This window comes from Rhinatrema bivittatum, chromosome 5 (assembly GCF_901001135.1).
Source record: "Rhinatrema bivittatum chromosome 5, aRhiBiv1.1, whole genome shotgun sequence".
Taxonomy (NCBI): Eukaryota; Metazoa; Chordata; class Amphibia; order Gymnophiona; family Rhinatrematidae; genus Rhinatrema; species Rhinatrema bivittatum.
The window spans coordinates 102,455,694-102,475,688 of NC_042619.1; the positions used below are offsets into that span (position 1 = coordinate 102,455,694).

General features: G+C 43.4%; 1 protein-coding gene across 2 annotated transcripts in view; it reads right to left on the minus strand.

Moving 5' to 3' along the window:
- The window catches only part of STARD13 (StAR related lipid transfer domain containing 13), a 336,460-nt gene that overhangs the window by 111,433 nt on the left and 205,032 nt on the right, over window positions 1-19,995 (minus strand). The window lies entirely within an intron of this gene.

Here is a 19,995-nt window from a genome sequence, read left to right on the forward strand (position 1 = left end):
ATCTTTCCTCTTTTCTTCTCTATCCGCCATCTTTCCTCCCTACTCCATCCCACTCATCTTCCCTTCTACTCCACCACCATTCTCAGTCCTCCTTTTTTCCTTCCCCTCTTCCATCTTGATCTTCCCTCCTTTCCCACCCTATCCCCAATCCTAGCTTTCTTCCCATCTCCCCATCCCCAATTCCTCTTCCCTCTCCTCTTTCCCTTTCTTTATCCTCCCTGCTTCTCCATTCTCTCCTACCTTTGTACCTCCATCCCTTATCCCTCTACACTCCTGCCTGAGATCCCTTCATTTCCCTTCTCTGAGATTCCCTCTCTCCCCATTTTCAGATTCCTTGCTCTCCTTCTTCCCCAGCACCAAACACTAAGATCCCCTTTCCTCTAAATTAGCAAAACACTGAAATGTCAGAAAATGACTTTTTTTTATGTAACACTTCCTTCGCCAAAGGTTACTTTCCCAGTTACTCTTCTTTTATCATTTACTAGGTCTTCTGTGGTGCCAGACAGAAAAAATAGTTTCTCTTTTCCAATTACTCCTCTCAAATTCCCTTTTACCTGTTCCTCATGACAGGGTCTCTTTATCAATTTTTCTGCTCTCAGTTCATGTACTCACAAAATGTCTCCAAGGTAACTCACTCCCTTCTTTAGGCAGATGCAGTTTTCCCACAGGTACCTCTCTTCCTTTGATCTTGTAGGCCTCCAGTACAGTTCCTTTTCTTTACTCCAAGCTCCACTTTCTCAATTTCCTTCATCTCTTGAATTCCTTTTGTCTCAGATTTCTTTCATTCTCAGACTCTTTTTTAGGGCTTTTGGAAGAACCTCAGTTCCTCCATTCCTAGAATATTCCTTGAGGGGTTGTTGAAGCACCCCAAACTCCTCTCAGGTTTCTCAACTTTCCAAATCTCCTCTTAGAATCTGTGGCCCCATGGTGAGTAGCACCAGTTCATGGCTCTGACCCCTCCAAAAACTCCTTCCTCTGAGACCAGTCCTAAACTATGTTTGTGAGTTTTATGTAGTTACGAATTAAGTTCCCTTAGATTTATTTTATGTGATTTTATCTTTTCTTTTAACAGCTAATTTATTTTGTATTCTTTTATTAGTATTAGCTGTTACTATATTATAAATTTTGTATTTCTATATTTGTTTTCAACTTTGTAAACCGTTGTGAAGGTACGTCTGATGTAACAGTATATAAATGACAATAAACTAAACTAAACTAGTTCCATTTGGAACATCCTCTTTTATACTCCCAAATGCACATATCTCTTAGGGAAAGGGTCACATTGTCACTCAAGCAACACCTACCTTCTTTGCACTCCAGATGACCCTTCTGAGTTAGAAAGTTCCTTGTTTTAATGTTTTAACAACATAAGCTACCAATTCTGATGTCACTGTGATGTCAGTAAGGCCACATTTATAAATTAAAAAATATATTATTTAAATTGCAAATTTGCCACAAAATTGCTGCAGAATTTTGAAAAATCTCCCATAGAATTTGCTAACTTTTGCTGCAAAATTTTGAAAAATCTACTGCAGGAAACTAGGGGCTATGATAATAAATGCCAAATTAATGATAGAATTTTGTGATGCTAGAATTCATAATACAAAGCAAAATAAAATGTGTAATTATTATATATATAAAACATGAAGGAGAACAAGCAGGCCAATACAATCCCGTGCGCTGGCCGCAGTGCACAGCTTAACACAGTATTGGATGCACGTTTATAATCCCCGATGCAAAACGGGTTAGCGCATCCAAAACGTGCATCCATCAGAACACGTAGCTAATAGGGCTTTATCACATGTACATTCCTGTTGTTGAGGCTAGCAGCTATTTCCCCTGATGCAAAAAAAAACCAAACTGTGTGCCCAATGCACACATTTTACTCTAAAAAATTAACGCCTGCCTTGGAGCAGGCGTTAATTTTTGAGGAGCCCAAAAAGTGTACAGAAAAGCAGAAAATATTGTGGCAATATTAAGTCAAAGGAACACAAAAAGAAGAACTGACAAAAAAATAAATAAAAAAAAAGAAAAGTGTGCTGGCAGTCAGGTTAGGAAAAGGGAAGCTCAATTGAGGAACTTCCATTTTCCTAAACCGTGGCTGTGCACAGGTTAGGAAAAACGGATGCTCGTAAAACTGAGCAGCTGTTTCCCTAACCCACTGACAGCCACCTCTTCTGGGCGCCCACGGCTGAAAAAGCACCACGAGTGCATAATTTCCCCTTGCGCCTCCTTTTTTACCGGAGCAACCCATTTGCATATCGCATTGGGCGTCCTGGAGAGGTCGACTGACGCACGTTAGGAGAGTGGGTGCTCAATCATGGTCGCCTGTTTTCCACACATCAATATACTGCATCGGCCTGAAGATGTTTAAAGTCACTTTATAATCCTAGTATTGCTAACGTGCAATATCATCTGATTAACAGCCATAAACAAGCATGTGCTCAAAGCATGAAAACCTCTGAAGCAGCTAGGAAAGAGCAAGCATTGTAACTTTCATTAATTAATGCTGCATGAACTAAGGCATATCAATTTGTTCCATGTGGGGTTTTTTTCTAAATTGAGTTATTTAAAAAATCCTGCATTTTCAAGAGAATGGTTTGGTGCCATAACAGAATCACTATATACAAAAGAATCAGACAACATCAAGGAGTAACAAAGGGTTGGATATCTGAAGTGCTCTGGTGTGATAACATACTAATCAAAATCAATGATTATTTGATGTGTGACTAATTAAGAATTGTTAATCCCATCAATCTGCAGAATTACATACAGAAACCTGTTACCTTTTATTATTATCCTATTAGCATTCTGGTTAGGTATGCAGAACACATTTTATCAAGAACAAGCATATACTCTACAAGAACTGGGTTCATATTTAGCTATAAAGCAACCACATAGCAAACAAAAGATTTGAAAATTTTAGGCTCTTGTAAAAGTGTTCAAACTTTGGGCCAATGAACTATCAATGAAACAAAACATTAATAATGAGATCAACTTACTTATCTAGTACTAGTACCCTAAAGCTGACTGGGCCACTTGAACTTCTCACTCAGAAGTGTGTGCCAAATGTTGCACATAGAGTTCCTTGTTTTTTAGCATCTGTTACAAGGGTGATAAACGAGTAACGCTTAAGGCCTGAATCACTAGGGCTTTTCTCCTATTCTGTGTCTAGAAAAGACCTGGATGAATTAGGTCCCAAGAGGACAAAAATCTTTGAATGGCTGTAACTGTAACTAAACATCTGCTTGAATAGACAAGAATACTCAGAAGCTACTGTTTTTTTTTAATGTCATTTACTCTAGACGTGGGGCATTTTATATTTGCGGATAAGCAAGAATTATGGGCAAAATTGAAAGACTATAAAGCAAATGTTTAAGTAAATAACTGTGACATAATATGAACCTTTTCCACTAAAACTAATTATCAGTAAGATATGGTTCAGCACACTTCTTTGCATTACCTAAAATATTTTAACTTTTGCTTTATTAAATCAGCATAGCGATATCATACTTATATGGATTGGCCTACAGTAATGTTACATGGAAAAATACATACATTAGCTTTCACAATTATCAAGTGTCAACAACATAGAAAAAGATTTACATTGGATTTTGCACTATTATGCAGCAAACAAGAAGGATGTAAAAAAAAAGAGAAGATAGGAAGAAATCACACTCAGTTGCCCTTGTTTTTGTTGAGGTCTATATTCAAAAGTATTTAGCCAGATGACTTAGAAGTTATCCAGTTAAATTAATATTTGGGCACTTAGCTAGCTAAATTCTAGTCGGCTAACTTTTTATATACCTAAAATTTGTCTGGATAAGGCAGGGGCTATTCGGGTACGTAACTTAAAAGAGCTGAGTTACCTGGATAACTTATCCTGCTAACTCTGCTTGGCCCATACACCATACCTAAAGTTTATCCGGGTAACTTTAAGATAGTGTTACATTTACTGCTCGCGGGACAGGCCCGCAAGTGGCTACACTCACCCAAATACTGTCAAAGACTGCCACTCGACGTGACATGAAAACATCACTGCTGTGCTTGTCCTGCTTCTAGGTGCATGCGCACCAAGCTATGAAGGCTCCGCAGTGGGAACCCATGCTTTTGGCTCCTCCGATGATGTCACACAGCTGGATATTTAAACCCTGGCCTTGTAATACAGAACTGCCTCAGCAAACAGGTCACTAATTTTTTTTTTTTTAATTTAAATTTTTATATTCTGCTTTTTTCAGCATTTCAAAGCAGATTACATTAATACATAGGTATTTCCCTATCCCCAGAGAGCTTACAATCTAAGATTGTACCTGAGGCAATGGAGAGTAAAGTATCTTGCGCAGTGGGACTTGAACCCTGGTCTCCTGGTTCATAACCCGCTGCTCTAATCCCTAGGCTACTCCTTCAGATGGTCTTTGTCTAAGCCTGCTTTATCCTGCCCTCGTCCAAGCCTGTCTTCAGCCTGTCTTTTTCCAAGCCTGTCTTCACCCTCAGCTTTGCTTCATCTTTAGCCTAGTCTGTCCTTCAGCTCTGTCCGTAGTTATAGACATCTGGACCTGCCCATAGTCATGCAAAACTCACTCGCCTGCTGTTGGCCCCTGAGGTTGCATCAATTACGCCATGGCAATGAGGGCTCATGCTTACACTGCTTGCAACAGATAGCTGGATATATTCAGCAGTGCAGCTACCCTGCTGAATATATCAGCTAAGTTTAACTGGCTAACTAGCTGAGTCACACAGTGGCTGAATATGGACCTCATTGTTTCTCTTTTCCATACTTTACATAAGCATCTAAGATTCTGTAACACTAGACAATTATCTCTTAATTCATATGTAAGTTTCTGAAGTAAGTATATGTGCTACATCAGCTGAAACCAGGCTTCCTAGGGAGGCTTAATGGATCTATTTCAATCTCCTCTGAGAGTAATTCTGGCTATAATCAGGCAGTGATTAATTAGGAGAGTATCCTTCTGAGTTCAGAAAGGAATCTGTCCCTCCCAAGCCTGGATTTCCCAATATCAGCACAGTTTTGGGGAAGGCAAAGCGTCTGCCCCATTCCAGCCTGTGGATCTCTAATATCCTACCCCGCTTCCCCCCCAGATCTGACCCAATTTATTCCCACCTCCCCTCCACATAGCTCAGGGATCCCCCTCTTTTCCTCCCCTGCAAGGCTGGTGGGGATCTGCAGGCCCTGCCATTGAAAGAACAGGGAGGAGCCAGGACTGGAGCTGTGAGGCTGGTAGGGATCCCTAGGCCCTACCGGAAGAAGAAAGGAGGAGCCGGAACTGAATCAGCAACACCAGCAGGGATCCCCAGGCTCCGTCGGTGGAAGAGGGGAGGAGCTGGGACCGGAACTGGCAACTGATAGGAGAAAACAAGGTAGGGGTGTTTGTCTGTGAGTGTATGGGGAAGACAGAGGCAGTGTTTTTCCTGGTACAGTGTTTACACAGTTTGTACTAGATAAGTCACACAGCGGAATTTTGGATAGGTTGTAGAGGAGAGATATAGTTCACTGGGAGACAAGGAGCAGATTGCAGAGGTCTAAGTGGGAACTGATGAAAGAACGATCTGGCAATAGTGTCCAGAAAGGAAAGGATGGATTTTTTCTATGTTGAGTTTAAGGTGGTGGTGGTGGTGGTGGTACATGTGGGCAGCAAAATCAGACAAGTTGGCTGAGATTTGTGACTGGATTCCTGATGAAATTTCTGACGTGGCGAGGTAGATGTGGAAATCATCAGCATAAAGATGGTTCTGAAAGCCTTGGGAAACTATCAGAGCATCAAATATAGAAAAAGAAGAGAAGAGGGTCTAGGACAGAGCTCTGAGGTATACCAATTGATACTGGAATGGCAGTAGAGGAGGATCTACCAGAAGACACACTTAAAGTGTGATAAGATAGGTAAGTTGACAGCTAAGAGAGGATAGAGTTCTGAAATCCAAGTGAAAGAAGAGTATCAAGGAGTAATCAACAGTGTCAAAAGCAGCAGACAGTTCATGCAGGTTACCCCCAAGCCTTATGTTAAGGTTAGTAGTACTACTAGCAACATTTTCTGGGTGAGTAGTCTTGATAATTCAGACAATGCTGCTTGAATATGTTTGCTTTTGGACTTGGCTGTAGAGGCAGTCCTGTGCTTTTCCCCTAATATCTGTGTATCAATACTCTGGATTGTAAAAATCAGGGCCCAGTGTTGGCTGTCATCTAATTCACCACCACCGTTGAAGTGGAGAGCAATGTTGCAATTGCATCAAAATCACGAAAGCTAATTGGTTAACGGTAGTAACTGCCACTCCACACAGATTACCCCCATGCACCCTTTTCTTCATTTCGGTCATGCAAAAAATCACCATTGACTTCTCCTCTATTCAGGAGCCTCCTGGTTCCCAAGCTCTACACCTCCTGCATGAAGGCCTGAAGGCTCTGATCTTGAGTCTCAATCACCTTCACTGGAGAAGTCAGAAAGAAAATAAAGAATAAAGGAACAACATGGAAACTCTCTTACATTGATTCTACTATCCTGACATATAGACTCTATTCTCCTGACCCAAAACAGCCCCTACGGGAGAATGTGTGAAATACCAACCACATACCTACTTCTCCGACTGTATCCACAGTATCTGTGGAGATGCTGAGGTTAATAGTAAGAGACAGGGGACTTTCAGGACCCCCTTACAAAGATAAAAATGATAACCATCCATTTTAGTTTCCCATTTAAATGTAGTGTAAAAGATATGTCTTTTTAAAATCATTTTTCAAATATCTTTATTAGGATTTTACAATAAACAGCAATGATAATCACATTTCACTGAAAATTCAATATGCAATAATGCATGTAAGAATTTAACACAGAGTTTCCAGTCGCATTTCTCCTTCCCCCAGCAATATCCCTTTCACCTCCCCCCACCCCCACGGTACCAAATCTTGACATGGCATATATAACAGAAATAGTTTGGCAAACAATAAGAAACACTAATGAATATGAATATGACTATAAATATAGCAGGAGAGCAACTGAGAGTTAGCCCTCTAGGATGTAAACAAAGCTTATATAATTGCCATATTCCAACATAGCTAATGAGCTAACATAACTTTTCTTTTTAATTCTTTAGGTAGTATGGACAAAACAACTGCACCATCCTTCACTATGTGTCCTCGTACACTGAAACAAAGCATTATCCAAAGACTTTTTTTCCAGCATGTGGAGCTCCATCATCGCGGCTCTCCAAACTAAAAAACTGGGCCCCTCCCGTGTCAACCATTTGGTCAATATACATTTCAGTGTCTGCATGTAGCCTCTGGCTAACAGTAGCAGATAGGATCTTTTAAATCCAGTTGTACCTCCCCATGACCTAAAATGCAGAAAGCTGCGGACCAGGGAAATTTGAATTGGATTAATAAAGTAAAAAAGGTTAGCAGCATTTCCCCAAAGTATTGGAGAATAGTACATTCCCATAGACAATGTTGCCCCTGCACTAAAAAATGTAATGCAGACGTCTGTATTTGCAATTTTAGCCTTGTACGCCTTGCTAGGCTAAAAAATTATTCTATGTAAAATCTTAAAATATGTCTCTTAGATTCACATTTGTTACTGCCTTATGCATACGAGACGAACAGGCAAATAGGTCATCCTTATACAGAGTGATCTGTAGATCCATAGACCATATGTCAGCCAATATCTGAAATACCCCATAAACTGAGTTATCATGAAGATATATATAATTGTGATTTTAAATACTCTTCTCCTATACAGATGTAAGAAACGTTGAAACCTCCCGTTAGTGAGAGGTCTATCACTAGGAGAGTGTAAATATGATTGTAACTTCTTAATTGCAGAAACGTTAAATGATTGTTATTACTAAATTTCAGGTGTGTTTTACAGCAATCAAAGGAATGTATTTCTTTCTTTGATATGTTAATAAAGGATTGGAAATACCCTTGCCTTGTTGTGTCAGTATATCATATATTCTATGCATATTTCCTGGTATAAAACCCAGATTTCCCATTAAAGGTATACAGTATGATTTACGTCACGGTAACCCTGTGAAAGAGTGGACATACTTCCACCCTTTTCGAGCCATCTGATAGAGAGTAGATTCCAAAACATGAACAAGGGGATTCTCATTTACAGCATGAAAAAGATATCCCAAACTCAACGGAGCAACAAACTGTGCTTCTATTTCCATTAACTGATCATCTCATCTCCCTATGATCCATTCTTTAACATAAATCATAATACGTGCTACATTATAATATTGAATATTAGGAAACTCTGTTCCTTCGTCCAGTTTGGGAATAATTAAACAAGCTATTGGTAATCTAGCCTTTTTTCCCATCCAGAAACATTTTGAACAGAGAGCATAAATAAGCTTAACTTCTTTTTCAGAAAGTATAACTGGTATCATCTGCAGGACATACATCAGTTTTGGTATCAGTACCATTTATTAATGCAATTCTGCCACACAGGGACAGAAGTAATGATGCCCAACTTGTGAGTTTCCTTCAAAATTCTTGGATTATTGGGCCTATATTAATTGGAAACCAATCTTTTACTTTACACTGATTATATATGCCCAAATATTTAATAGTATTGCTTGCCCATTTTAAAGGAAAACACATCTAATTTGATTTTAATCCAATATCCATTACCTCCAACTTAGTCAAATCTAATTTTAGACCAGAGAAAGCAAATGTTGCTTACCTGTAACAGGTGTTCTCACAGGACAGCAGGATGTTAGTCCTCACATATGGGTGACATCACAGGATGGAGCCCAATCACGGAACACTTTTGTCAAAGTTTCTAGAGCTTTGACTGGCACCTACTGGGCATACCCAGCATGGCACTAAACCTGCAGCCAGCAGGGGTCCCCCTTCAGTCTTGTTTAAAGCTACAGGAAGTGCCGAAAAATAAAATAAGAAAATATTACAAACCCAACTCCGCGGGGCGGCGGGAGGGTTTCGTGAGGACTAACATCCTGCTGTCCTGTGAGAACACCTGTTACAGGGAAGCAACATTTGCTTTCTCACAGGACAAGCAGGATGGTAGTCCTCACATATGGGTGAGTACCGAGCTGAGGATGTCCGAGAAATGCACCAAATGTACCCAGATGTGCAATAGGCACTAGGAGGGGTGAAATTTGGTAGAGGGCATCCTGAACCCTAACGGGAAGGTGGAAGGATGTTGGTACGTCAAGTTGCGAAAAGGTTGAGCAAGACAGATTGGCCGAAGATGGGAATCTTGTCTTCCGGCTTTGTCTAAGCAATAATGGGCTATAAAGGTATGGCGAGAACTCCATTTAGCAGCCCTGCAAATGTCAGGAAGCGGCACAGAGCGTAGGTGTGCTACTGAAGTCGCCATGGCCCTCACAGAGTGTGCTTTAACACGGTTTTGAAGTGGAATGCCTGTTTGCTGATAGCAAAAAGATATGCAGTCCGCTAACCAGGAGGCGAGAGTCTGCTTACCCACAGGCTGCCCCAATTTGATGGAATGGAAAGAGACAAACAATTGGGCAGGTGTACGGTCTAGATAAAACGCTAGAGCCCGTTTACAGTCAAAGGTATGCAGAGCTGCTTCTCCTGGACTGGAGTGGGCCCTGGGAAAGAAGGTAGGTAGTATAATGGATTGATTAATGTGAAAGTCCGATACTACCTTAGGTAAGAACTTAGGGTGAGTGCAGAGTACTGCCCAGTCCTGCAGAAGTTTAGTGTAAGGCGGATAGGTAACTAGGGCCTGTAACTCACTAACTCTGCGAGCAGATGTTATTGCCAAAAGAAAGATCACTTTCCATGTGAGATAGCGAAGATCACAAGATTGGATAGGCTCGAATGGTGGTTTCCTGAGCCGACCCAAAACCAGATTGATGTCCCAAGAAGGGGCCGGAGGGTGCAGAGGAAGCTTGAGGTGAAGCAAGCTCTTCAGAAAACGTGTTACGAGGGGTTGTACTGAAATAGGAACATCCCCGACATCTCTATGGAAGGCGGCTACCGCACTAACATGCATTCTGATGGAGGAGGTTTTTAGACCTGATTCCTACAAGTGCCAGAGATAGTCTAGAAACTTCGTGGTGGAACAGGTAAAGGGATCAAGGGATTGAGAAGAATACCATGATTTAAACTGGTTCCATTTGTAAAGATAAGATTTTCTCGTGGAAGGCTTCCGTGAAGCAATCAGGACACAGGAAACTGGCTCCGAAAGGTTAAGTGGCTGAAGAATTAACCTTTCAACATCCAGGCCGCCAGAGACAAGGCCTGAAGATTGGGTTGGCGTAGGCACCCGTCGTTCTGAGTGATCAGAAGTGGGTCCTTTCCCAAAGGAATGTGCCTGCGAATGGAGAGGTCCTGAAGTACTGGAAACCATACTTGGCGAGGCCAGTGAGCTGCTATCAGGATCATGCGTCCCTTGTCCTGACTTAACTTCATGAGAGTCTTCGAGAGAAGTGGAAGTGGAGGGAATGCATATAGAAGACCAGTTGCCCATGAGAGGGAGAACTCATCTCTTGGCTGAGAGTGTTGGCTGCGAGTGAGAGAGCAAAGGTTCTCTACTTTGTGGTTCTGAGGTGACGCAAAGAGGTCTATGTGGGGGTAACCCCAACGTTGGAATATTGAGTCCGCTACAGTGGGGTTGAGGGACCACTCGTGTGGTTGAAAGGCGTGACTCAGCTTGTCCACCAACACATTGTCCACTCCCAGCAAGTAGGTGGCCTTGAGGTACATCAAATGGGAGAAGGCCTCCGCCCATATCTGTGAAGCCTCCTGATACAGTAGGTAGGAGCTCATCCCTCCCTGTTTGTTGATGTACCACATGGCCACCTGGTTGTCCGTCTGAATGAGGATGACCTGGTTGGAAAGGTGATCCTGAAATACCCTGAGAGCATATCTGATTGCTCGCAGCTCCAGGAAATTGATTTGGTGTTTGGCTTCCTCTGGAGACCAAGTTCCTTGTGTCTGCAAATCAGCGACATGGGCTCCCCAGCCGAGGTTGGAAGCATCGGTGGTGAGAATTATTTGAGGGTCGGAGCCTGGAAGGGCAGGCCTTGGAGGAGATTGATCTGATTTTGCCACCAGGCTAGAGACTGACGAAGTGAGTCGGTGATGTGGACAATGGTAGATAGAGATTGGACGGACTGAGTCCATTGTGACCTTAGAGTCCACTGCATGACTCTCATGGCCAAGCGGGCCATTGGGGTAACCTGTTCTGAGGACACCATGTGTCCCAGCAGGATGAGGAAGTGGCGTGCAGTCGTGCGGTGCTGAGATTGTAGCTGGTGTGTGAGAGATGAGAGTGAGAGCTCGCTGTCGAGGCAGAAATGCCTTTGCCTGCAAGGTGTCCAAGTCTGCCCCTATGAATGATAAAGTTTGAGATGGGACTAAGCAGGATTTCGCGTAATTGATGAGAAATCCTAGCGAAATCAGAGTGTGTAAAGTAAGACATAGGGACGACAAGCAGCTTGCTGAGTGGGAGCCCTGATCAACCAATCGTCTAGCATAGGGGTAGATGTGAACACCTTGAGTCCTGAGGAAGGCTGTTACTACTACAAGGCACTTGGTGAAGACTCGTGGTGCAGATGCCAGGCCGAATGGTAGCACTCGGTACTGATAGTGCTTGGGGCCTACCAGAAATCTCAGGAACCTGCGATGAGATGGAGTTATCGCAATGTGTGTGTACGCGACTTGGAGATCGAGAGAGCAGAGCCAGTCTCCTTTTTGCAGAAGAGGAAGGAGGGAACCCAAGGTCACCATCTTGAACTTTTCTTGGTGGAGGTACTTGTTGAGGGCGCATAGGTCCAGAATTGGACGAACGCCGCCTAATTTTTTGGGGATTAGAAAGTACCAGGAATAGAATCCTAGGCCATGTTGGGAGTAGGGCACTGGCTCTATTGCTCTGGACTGGAGGAGGAGAGAGACCTCCTGCTCCAGGAGAAGTGAGTGGTCGGATGTTCTCCACGTCGGTAGAGATGGGGAGTCCGGTGGGATGGAGAGAAAGTTCAGGTGATAACCCTGCGAGATTATGGCAAGGACCCACTGGTCTGAGGTGATTGTGTGCCACCTGTTGTTGAAATGGCACAATCGACCTCCCACTGGTATCTGAGGCAGTGGAAACTGGCTGCTGCTCTCTATGCAGGAGTCAAAAGCCGGAAGCAGGGCCAGGCTGAGGAGCTGTCTGCGGCTTTTGTTTCCGCAATTGACGAGATTGGGCCTTTTGGAAAGGTCTCATGGAACGAGTTCTAGACGGTGGTGGATAGGACTTCTTTGGACGGAAGAATGACTTTTTAGTATTCTTCCTGAAAGGCTGTTTGGAGGAATACTCAGAGGGCATCAGAGAGAGCTAGCAAAGGGTCTCATGATGTTCCTTGAGTTCTGCCACCGTCCGCTGAATCTGTTCGCCAAACAGATTGTTTCCTATGCAGGGAAGATCAGATAATCTATCTTGTACTTCAGGGTGCAAGTCCGAAGACTTAAGCCAGGCCCACCTTCTTGCCGAAACAGCAGTCGCAGATACCCTGGAAGCGGTGTCGAAGATATCATAAGAGGATCTTATTTCATGCTTCCGTGCCTCGAAACCCTTGTGTACCAGGGTTTGAAGCTGTTCCTGGAATTGCTGATGCAGGGACTCTGCAAAGTCCTGTATCTGTTTGAATGCGACCTTGTTGTACTGGGTCATATACAGCTGGTAGGAAGCGATCCGAGAGATAAGCATTGATCCCTGGAAGATACGCCGGCCAATGGCATCCAGGAATTTCTGTTCCTTACCTGGGGGAAAGGAAGAATGGGGTTTTGATCTTTTTGCCCTCTTTTCAGCAGATTCTACAACCACAGATTGGTGATCCAGCTGAGGTTTCTGGAATCCTGGGGCTGAGTGGACCAAATAAGTGGTATCAGCTTTTCTGTTGACTGGAGCAAGAGAACCAGGGTGTTCCCAGTTCTTTTTGAGGAGATCCAAAAGAACCTGGTGAATAGGGATGGAGGTTATTTCCTTGGAAGCATTCAGGAATTGTAACAGCTCCATCATTTGGTGCCTATCATCTTGCTCAGTCTGTAATTGGAAGGGAACCAATTCAGACATTTCTTTCACAATATTTATGAAGGACAAGTCCTCTGGAGGAGAACGCTTCCTACTTTCAGTAGAAGGTGGCGATGGTAAATCATCGGTGTCTTGAGATGAATCGTCAGTCCAGATGTCATAGGGATCAGCCCCTGTCCCTGTAGGAACCTGAGAAGAATGGGACGATGGTATTCCTGAAGGTCCTGGTCTAGGATCTGAAGGCATCGAGGGAAGTACTGGAGGCACCGATGAAGGCATCGAGGGCACCAGTGCAGGCATCGAGGGCATCGATGGATGAATTGGTGGCGCCGATGGGTGCATCGGCATCGATGGGTGAGGCATCGGAAGGATTCCCGATGGAGGAATACGGAACGGTGTTTCCCCTCCCGATGACAGGGTAAGCGGGGAAGGCACCGGAGCCATCGGTGACCCAGGATCCATCGGTGGAAAAGTGGCTATGAGCGCTTCCATCTTCGAGAGCAGCTGTGCCAATGCTGCCGGAATGGGATCGATGGTCGGTTCTGCAACCGGCATCGATTTCGGTGCCGGGGGACCTTGGAGTCTGTGCATTGCCTTATCGATGGCCTCCTGAACCATCCAGTCCAGTTCTTCATGGAGACCTGGAGCAAGCAGCCCCGACCCCGGAAGGGAAGAAGGAGGCAGAGGCATAGCCGGAGGGACCACCGTTAAAGGCGGAGTCGCAGCTCCCGATACCCGTCCAGGTGAGGGTTGCCTCGGTGACCCAGTCGCAGAAAGGGTCGGTGCCTTTTCTGGATGGGGTTTCTTCGATGGCAGCTTGGACCATGGTAAGGTCGATGATTTTCATTCATTGATGGTCTGAGACTTCCGGAGTCGATGCCGATGTTTCTCTCTACAATCCCCTCGGTCCTGAGGGGGAGTAGAGGTAGTTGAAGGCCGAGAAGTCGTCGACGCCGGACGGTCACAGGCCAGTGGCTGATACTGGCGCGAAGTGGACGGTGCCGGTTCAGATGTCATCAATGCAATAGACGGCGTCGGAGTTTGAGAATCGAAGAGAAGTTCCATTTTCTCCATTCTGGCCTTGCGACCTTTTGGTGTCATTAAGGCACATTTGGTGCAAGTCAGGACATCATGCTCGCTCCCGAGTCACATTACACAGACTTTATGCGGGTCTGGTATGGACATGGTGCGAGTACAGTCCGGGCACCGACGGAACCCCGACACCATGGCCTTTGAAAAATTTAGCCGCGGTACGGTCGACGGCCAGTAGGCCGCGAGGGCCAAACTCGATGGGAATCGACCGAAAACGGGTAAAAACTTACCGGAGTACTGCGGAGTCAAAAATTCGAAGGAGGGACCCCTGTGGGGTATGAAAGATTTTAGTAATTCCTTGAGGAATCTCTGTGGAGCTCCTTAACCCACGTGGCTACTGCTGCGCGGAAAAAAGAAGACTGAAGGGGGACCCCTGCTGGCTGCAGGTTTAGTGCCATGCTGGGCATGTCCAGTAGGTGCCAGTCAAAGTTCTAGAAACTCTGACAAAAGTGTTCCATGATTGGGCTCCATCCTGTGATGTCACCCATATGTGAGGACTACCATCCTGCTTGTCCTGTGAGAAAGTTCTGAATTCTTCAATAATAGTCAAGGTATTCAGTAATGACTCTTTAGCATGAGTCAAAGTCATCAAGATGTCATCAGCAAAAAGCATTAACTTTGTTTCTATTTGAACAATTTTCACTCCCGTAATACCTATGTCTTGCTTTATGTGAATTATCAAAGGTTCCATGGTAAGAATAAAAAGCAGTGGGGACAGGGGGCATCTGAGGAAGAGCCATTAACTGTAACAAATGCTTTCGGGTCTTTATATAGCACATAAATCTGCCCTGAGAAACCAAAGTTAGCCAAAGTGAAAGCTAAGAAATCCCATGACACCTTATCGAATGCTTTTTCTGCATCAAAGCTGACTTTGATAGGATTCTGATATCCAAAAAAATGTATAGGCGTCTAAAGACATTATCAGTCTTCTGATGTTATTAGATGATTTCCTGTCATTTGCAAATTCTGTTTGTTCTGGAAATATAATTTTTGGCATAAATAATTTTAACCTGTTAGCAATTATTTTAGCATATATTTTAACATCCTGGTTTAAGAGAGATATTGGTCTATAGGAAGCTGGATTCAGAGGATCTTTCCCCGGCTTCGGTAGGACCGTTATGGCAGCCAGTTTCATCAACTCTGGCATAAATTTGTTTCCTATCATACTAGAATATACTGCATGCAATGGTAAAACCACAGTACTCTGAAGTATCCTATAAAACATAGGTGGGAGGATGTCTGGACCTGGAGATTTACTATTAGGGAGTCCTTGAATCACCTGTTTGATTTCTTGCACTGTTATGTTTGAATTTAATCTGAACACCTCTTCATACCCTCGTGGGAATACTAGGCCAGAGAAAAATCTATCTTTGATCTCAGTGTTAGTAGACTCAGCAGTATACAATGTTTAACAAAATGTTTTAAATCTCTCCTGTTGCATGAGAAGAGGTTACTGTATGTCCTCAATCATCATGAATGACCCCTTTTTGCTTGCCTTTATGCTTTAGCTAAATTAGCTACATGTTCCTCGATTTATTGCCAAACTGAAACAATTTATGTTTAAACATAAACAATGAGTGAATAGATTTTTGGTGGATTAAATCATTAAGTACCTTTTGTGCTGTCCTAAATTTGCCTGCCCATTCTTGAATACCTGTCTGAGCCATCTGTATTTTGCAATATTGCAATTGGTTTTCTAAATCGAAAATATCCCGATGAAGCTTTTTTTTTCCCACATACTTACATAACTAATGATTTCCCCTCAGAGAAGTGCCTTAGAGGTTTCCCAAAAACATATCGGGTCAGCCTTGTGGGTCTCATTATTTAATTTAAAAAACTTCCATTTTTCCTGAAGGAATATATGAAATTCATGGTCATTATTCAGCCACAAAGGCATTCTCCATTTAAAACCGTATTGGTATCTCGATGTTTAAAAAAGAGACATTCTACCGGGCAATATTCTGAGATCACTAAACTCCCAATTGATGCTTTACCAACGCGATGGAAAAGTTCCTCAGATACTAAAAGGTAGTCAGTCCTTGATAAAGAAGAATGAGCTCTTGCAGAGTGCATATAATCTCGTTCTTCAAGACGCAGTACCAATAACATAATATCAATAGCATTAAGACTGGCACACAAGAAGGGGATTCCTTTATCTTGACCCATTTTACGAGCTTATGCTCCTATCTAGCATGGGGTCTGCAACATATTTAAGGTCACCACCCACTGACTCTGAGTTGACATTGAAGAATCAATCTTTTATTATTATTTTTGAATTTTAAGTAATTTGTAAACCATTGTGATGGAATATGTTCTTAATGACGGTATATAAAACCTGATAAGTAAATAAAATAAATAAATATGAGTGATGCAGGTCCCATGTCCACAACAACCTTAACTAATCTGGTGAAAAACTGATGGTCATGTTGATTAGGGGCATACACAAACACCAACAGAACTATAAGCCTATTGAGCTGACCCTTAACCAGCACGTATCTACCTTCTGCATCAGTTTGTACATTTTCTAAATTGAACGCCACCTTCTTATGTACCAAAATTGACACTCCATTCTTTTTAGTCATTCCAGAAGAATAAAAAACTTGGTTCCAGCAATGCTTACATAGTTGTTTTTGTTTAATGTTCCTGGTCTCTCATATATGTTTCTTGCAAGAAAACTACACTATCTTGCATTTTATGTATATGGGTCATTACTTTCTCCCTCTTAATAGGTGAATCAGACTCTGCTACGTTCTAAGAAATATATTTAACCTGTGTCCCCAGACCTCTGAAAAAAGGTTTCCACTTTATGTTCTGATCCTTTCCTGAATTCACTACACCCCAGCCTGTGCAGTGAACCCTTTAGTTCCTCATATCGTCCCATTATTATCCCCCAAAGCTCATATCTAGAAATGTTCTCCCTGTTTAACACTACTGTAACTGGTAATATGGACGTGTCCCCCATCTTCCATCTACCTTCCCCTCCCCCCTTTTTTCTCTCCTTGTGAAAGCAATGCTCGCTACTGAGCATGAGGTAGGTATTGATGTGAATGAGTGCCATTCCTCAAATACACTTCAGTATTTCTTTTACTTCCCAATACATTTCTTCCCCCTTTAAAATTATAAATGCTGACTTTGCAAAAAGAAACTTAAAACTTAAAAATAATTGTAAGCAAAACCAAGAAACTTGGTTAAGGGGAGAAATAGTCTCATGTTTTCAAGCTCCACTGAAAACTGTAGGAAGAAGTGACTTCTATATATTAATGTACCAATAGTCTTCAAGACAGATCCATGCTAAGCACATCCTCTAAGTCCAGCTAGTTCATCTCTGTCCCAAGGCAGTCACCTCTGGCGTGACTGCCTGTCTCCAGGTAAAATAAACTCAGGAGCCTCAGTAAACTATATTCAAAAATCATAGCAAAAACTGAAAACTTTCAGATCAAGATAATATAATATCTTATGTTCCTGTTCATTTAGGGGTAGATTTTATAACATGCGCACATGTGCCCATGTATGTGTGGTTCCTAGCGCACGCACCTGGACACGCTGGTTGTGCCGGCGTGCACATATTATAAAATCGGGTGGCCGTGCACACATGCAGGCCAGATTTTGTAATCCGCGTGCACGCATTGGGGGGGGGGGGGGTGAATTTGTGCAAAGTCCATGCGGCAACGCAATCAGGCCTTCCCCAGTTAAAGAGCGGACTGGGAGGGAACTTCCCTAACCCACTGCGTAATCTTCCTTCACATTCCCCTCCCTCCCCAACCCCTAAAGGTAACATACCTTGGCTTAATTTTTTGTTTTATTACTTGTTGCTCCTCGGGAGCAGAAGTAATTTATGCACGCTGGCCGGCTGATGGTGCGCACTTTCCCTGGACAGCGGCTAATGGCCGCTGTCCCGGCTAGCCTCCTTCCCGTCCCACCCCTTCCTGTCCCTTCCCTTTGAAGACGCCTGGCACTTGTGCGCGTACTAGGGTTTACACGCGCAGGCATTTTAAAATCCAGCTTTTAGCCTCTTATAGCTGATAGTAATCATATCGATTCAATGAAGATATTTGCAGCTTCCACTTGGTCAAAAAACCTGCATCTTTCCTTGATGCCAAATATGCAGTTTTGCCGGAAACTGCAGGGCATACTTTCTGGGTCATTTATCATTTTGCGTTAATGCCGTAATGCGCGAGGTAAATAGCACAATGCGCGTTAGCATGCAAATGTGAAATTTGCTATGCAAGCGGGAGGAGTTTGGGCAGAGTTAATGAGAGAGACAGCCCATGTAGAGACCAATATGCTGCGGTGTAAACATACACATGTAGATAAATATCATAAAAAAGGAGATGTGTGGCATGAGCACTTAATCACTGTTCGATACATTAAACCACAAATTTATTCAGTCAGAGACAACAAAAGGAACACTTAAAACACAAATGCTTTTTACATTGTTCATTTAGAAAGACTAGGGGGCACTCCATGAAGTTAGCATGTGGCACATTTAAAAGGAGAAAGTTCTTTTTCACTCAACGCACAATTAAACTCTGGAATTTGTTGCCAGAGGTTGTGGTTAGTGCAGTTAGTGTAGCTGTGTTTAAAAAAGGATTGGAAAAGTTCTTGGAGAAGTCCATTATCTGCTATTAAGTTGACTTAGAAAATAGCCACTGCTATTACTAGCAACGGTAACATGGAATAAACTTGGTTTTTGGGTACTTGCCAAGTACATATGGCCTTGATTGGCCACTGTTAGAAGCAGGATGCTGGGCTTGATGGACCCTTGGTCTGACCCAGTATAGGAATGTTCTTATGTTCTTAAATTTAGCAATCGTCACCCGAGATCTGGACTCATCTTCTCTCTTGCTTCCAAGACAATGGGCCCTCTTTATCGTTAACACTCCCTGAAATTCTGTAATATTCAATGCTTCCACTAACCACTTCTTGAGGAAAGAAGCCAGATTCCGATCTTCAATCTCTTCTGGAATACCAATTATCCTGACATTGTCTCAGCGAGACCTGTTCTCCAGGCTGATTGTTTTTCCAGAGCAGTTACTTGCCATTGCAATGTGATCGTGTCATCTTGAACTAGAGAAATCCTTCCCTTTGCATGCTCAATTCTTGGCCCAATTTCTGAGAAGGTATTCTTGAGATCTGCAATTTGCTCCGAGATGGGAAGCGAGTTTTCCTGTTAGCGCCGACACCACCGCTTCCGACATCTCTGCAATTAAGATCTGCGCTTAAGGTAGGCCCTTGTGCAGTCGTGTGGGCAGCCGCCATTTTGTCTTTTGTCTGCTTTGGCTTTTCTTTCTCTTTTTTTGCATCTTTAACGGGAATAATCCACGGAGACTTATTCATATAGGGGTAGATTTTATAACATGCGCGCGTGCTACCTGGTGCGTGCACGTGTACACCCAATTTAATAACTTGCGCGCGCAAGTTATAAAAACCAGGATCGGCGCGCGCAAGGGGGTGCACAATTGTGCACCTTGCACATGCCGAGCCGTGCTGCCTTCCTCTGTTCCCTTCCCCCTAACCTAACCTTCCCACCCCTTCCCCTAACCTTCCCCACAATCTTTATTTCACCTTTTGCGCCTTCCTGGAGTCAGGCGCAGGTTGTGCACACCGGCACGCGATCCTCCGACAGAGCTGCAATGGCCACTCTATCGGAGGCCTCTGGCCCCGCCCCTTTTTTCAAGCCCTGGGACTTACACGCATCCCAGGTCTTTACGTGCGCCGCCGGGCCTTTTGAAAATAGGCCCGGCGGGCGTAGGTCTTTGAAAATCTGCCCCATATTGATCTACCAACATATATAAGGCTTGCCCTGGTAAAATAGTAAAAAAGGTCTAGTGGATAACGGCAGATTTAATGATTCTGGGGGGGGATGGCTCTGAGAGTTCCAGGATCA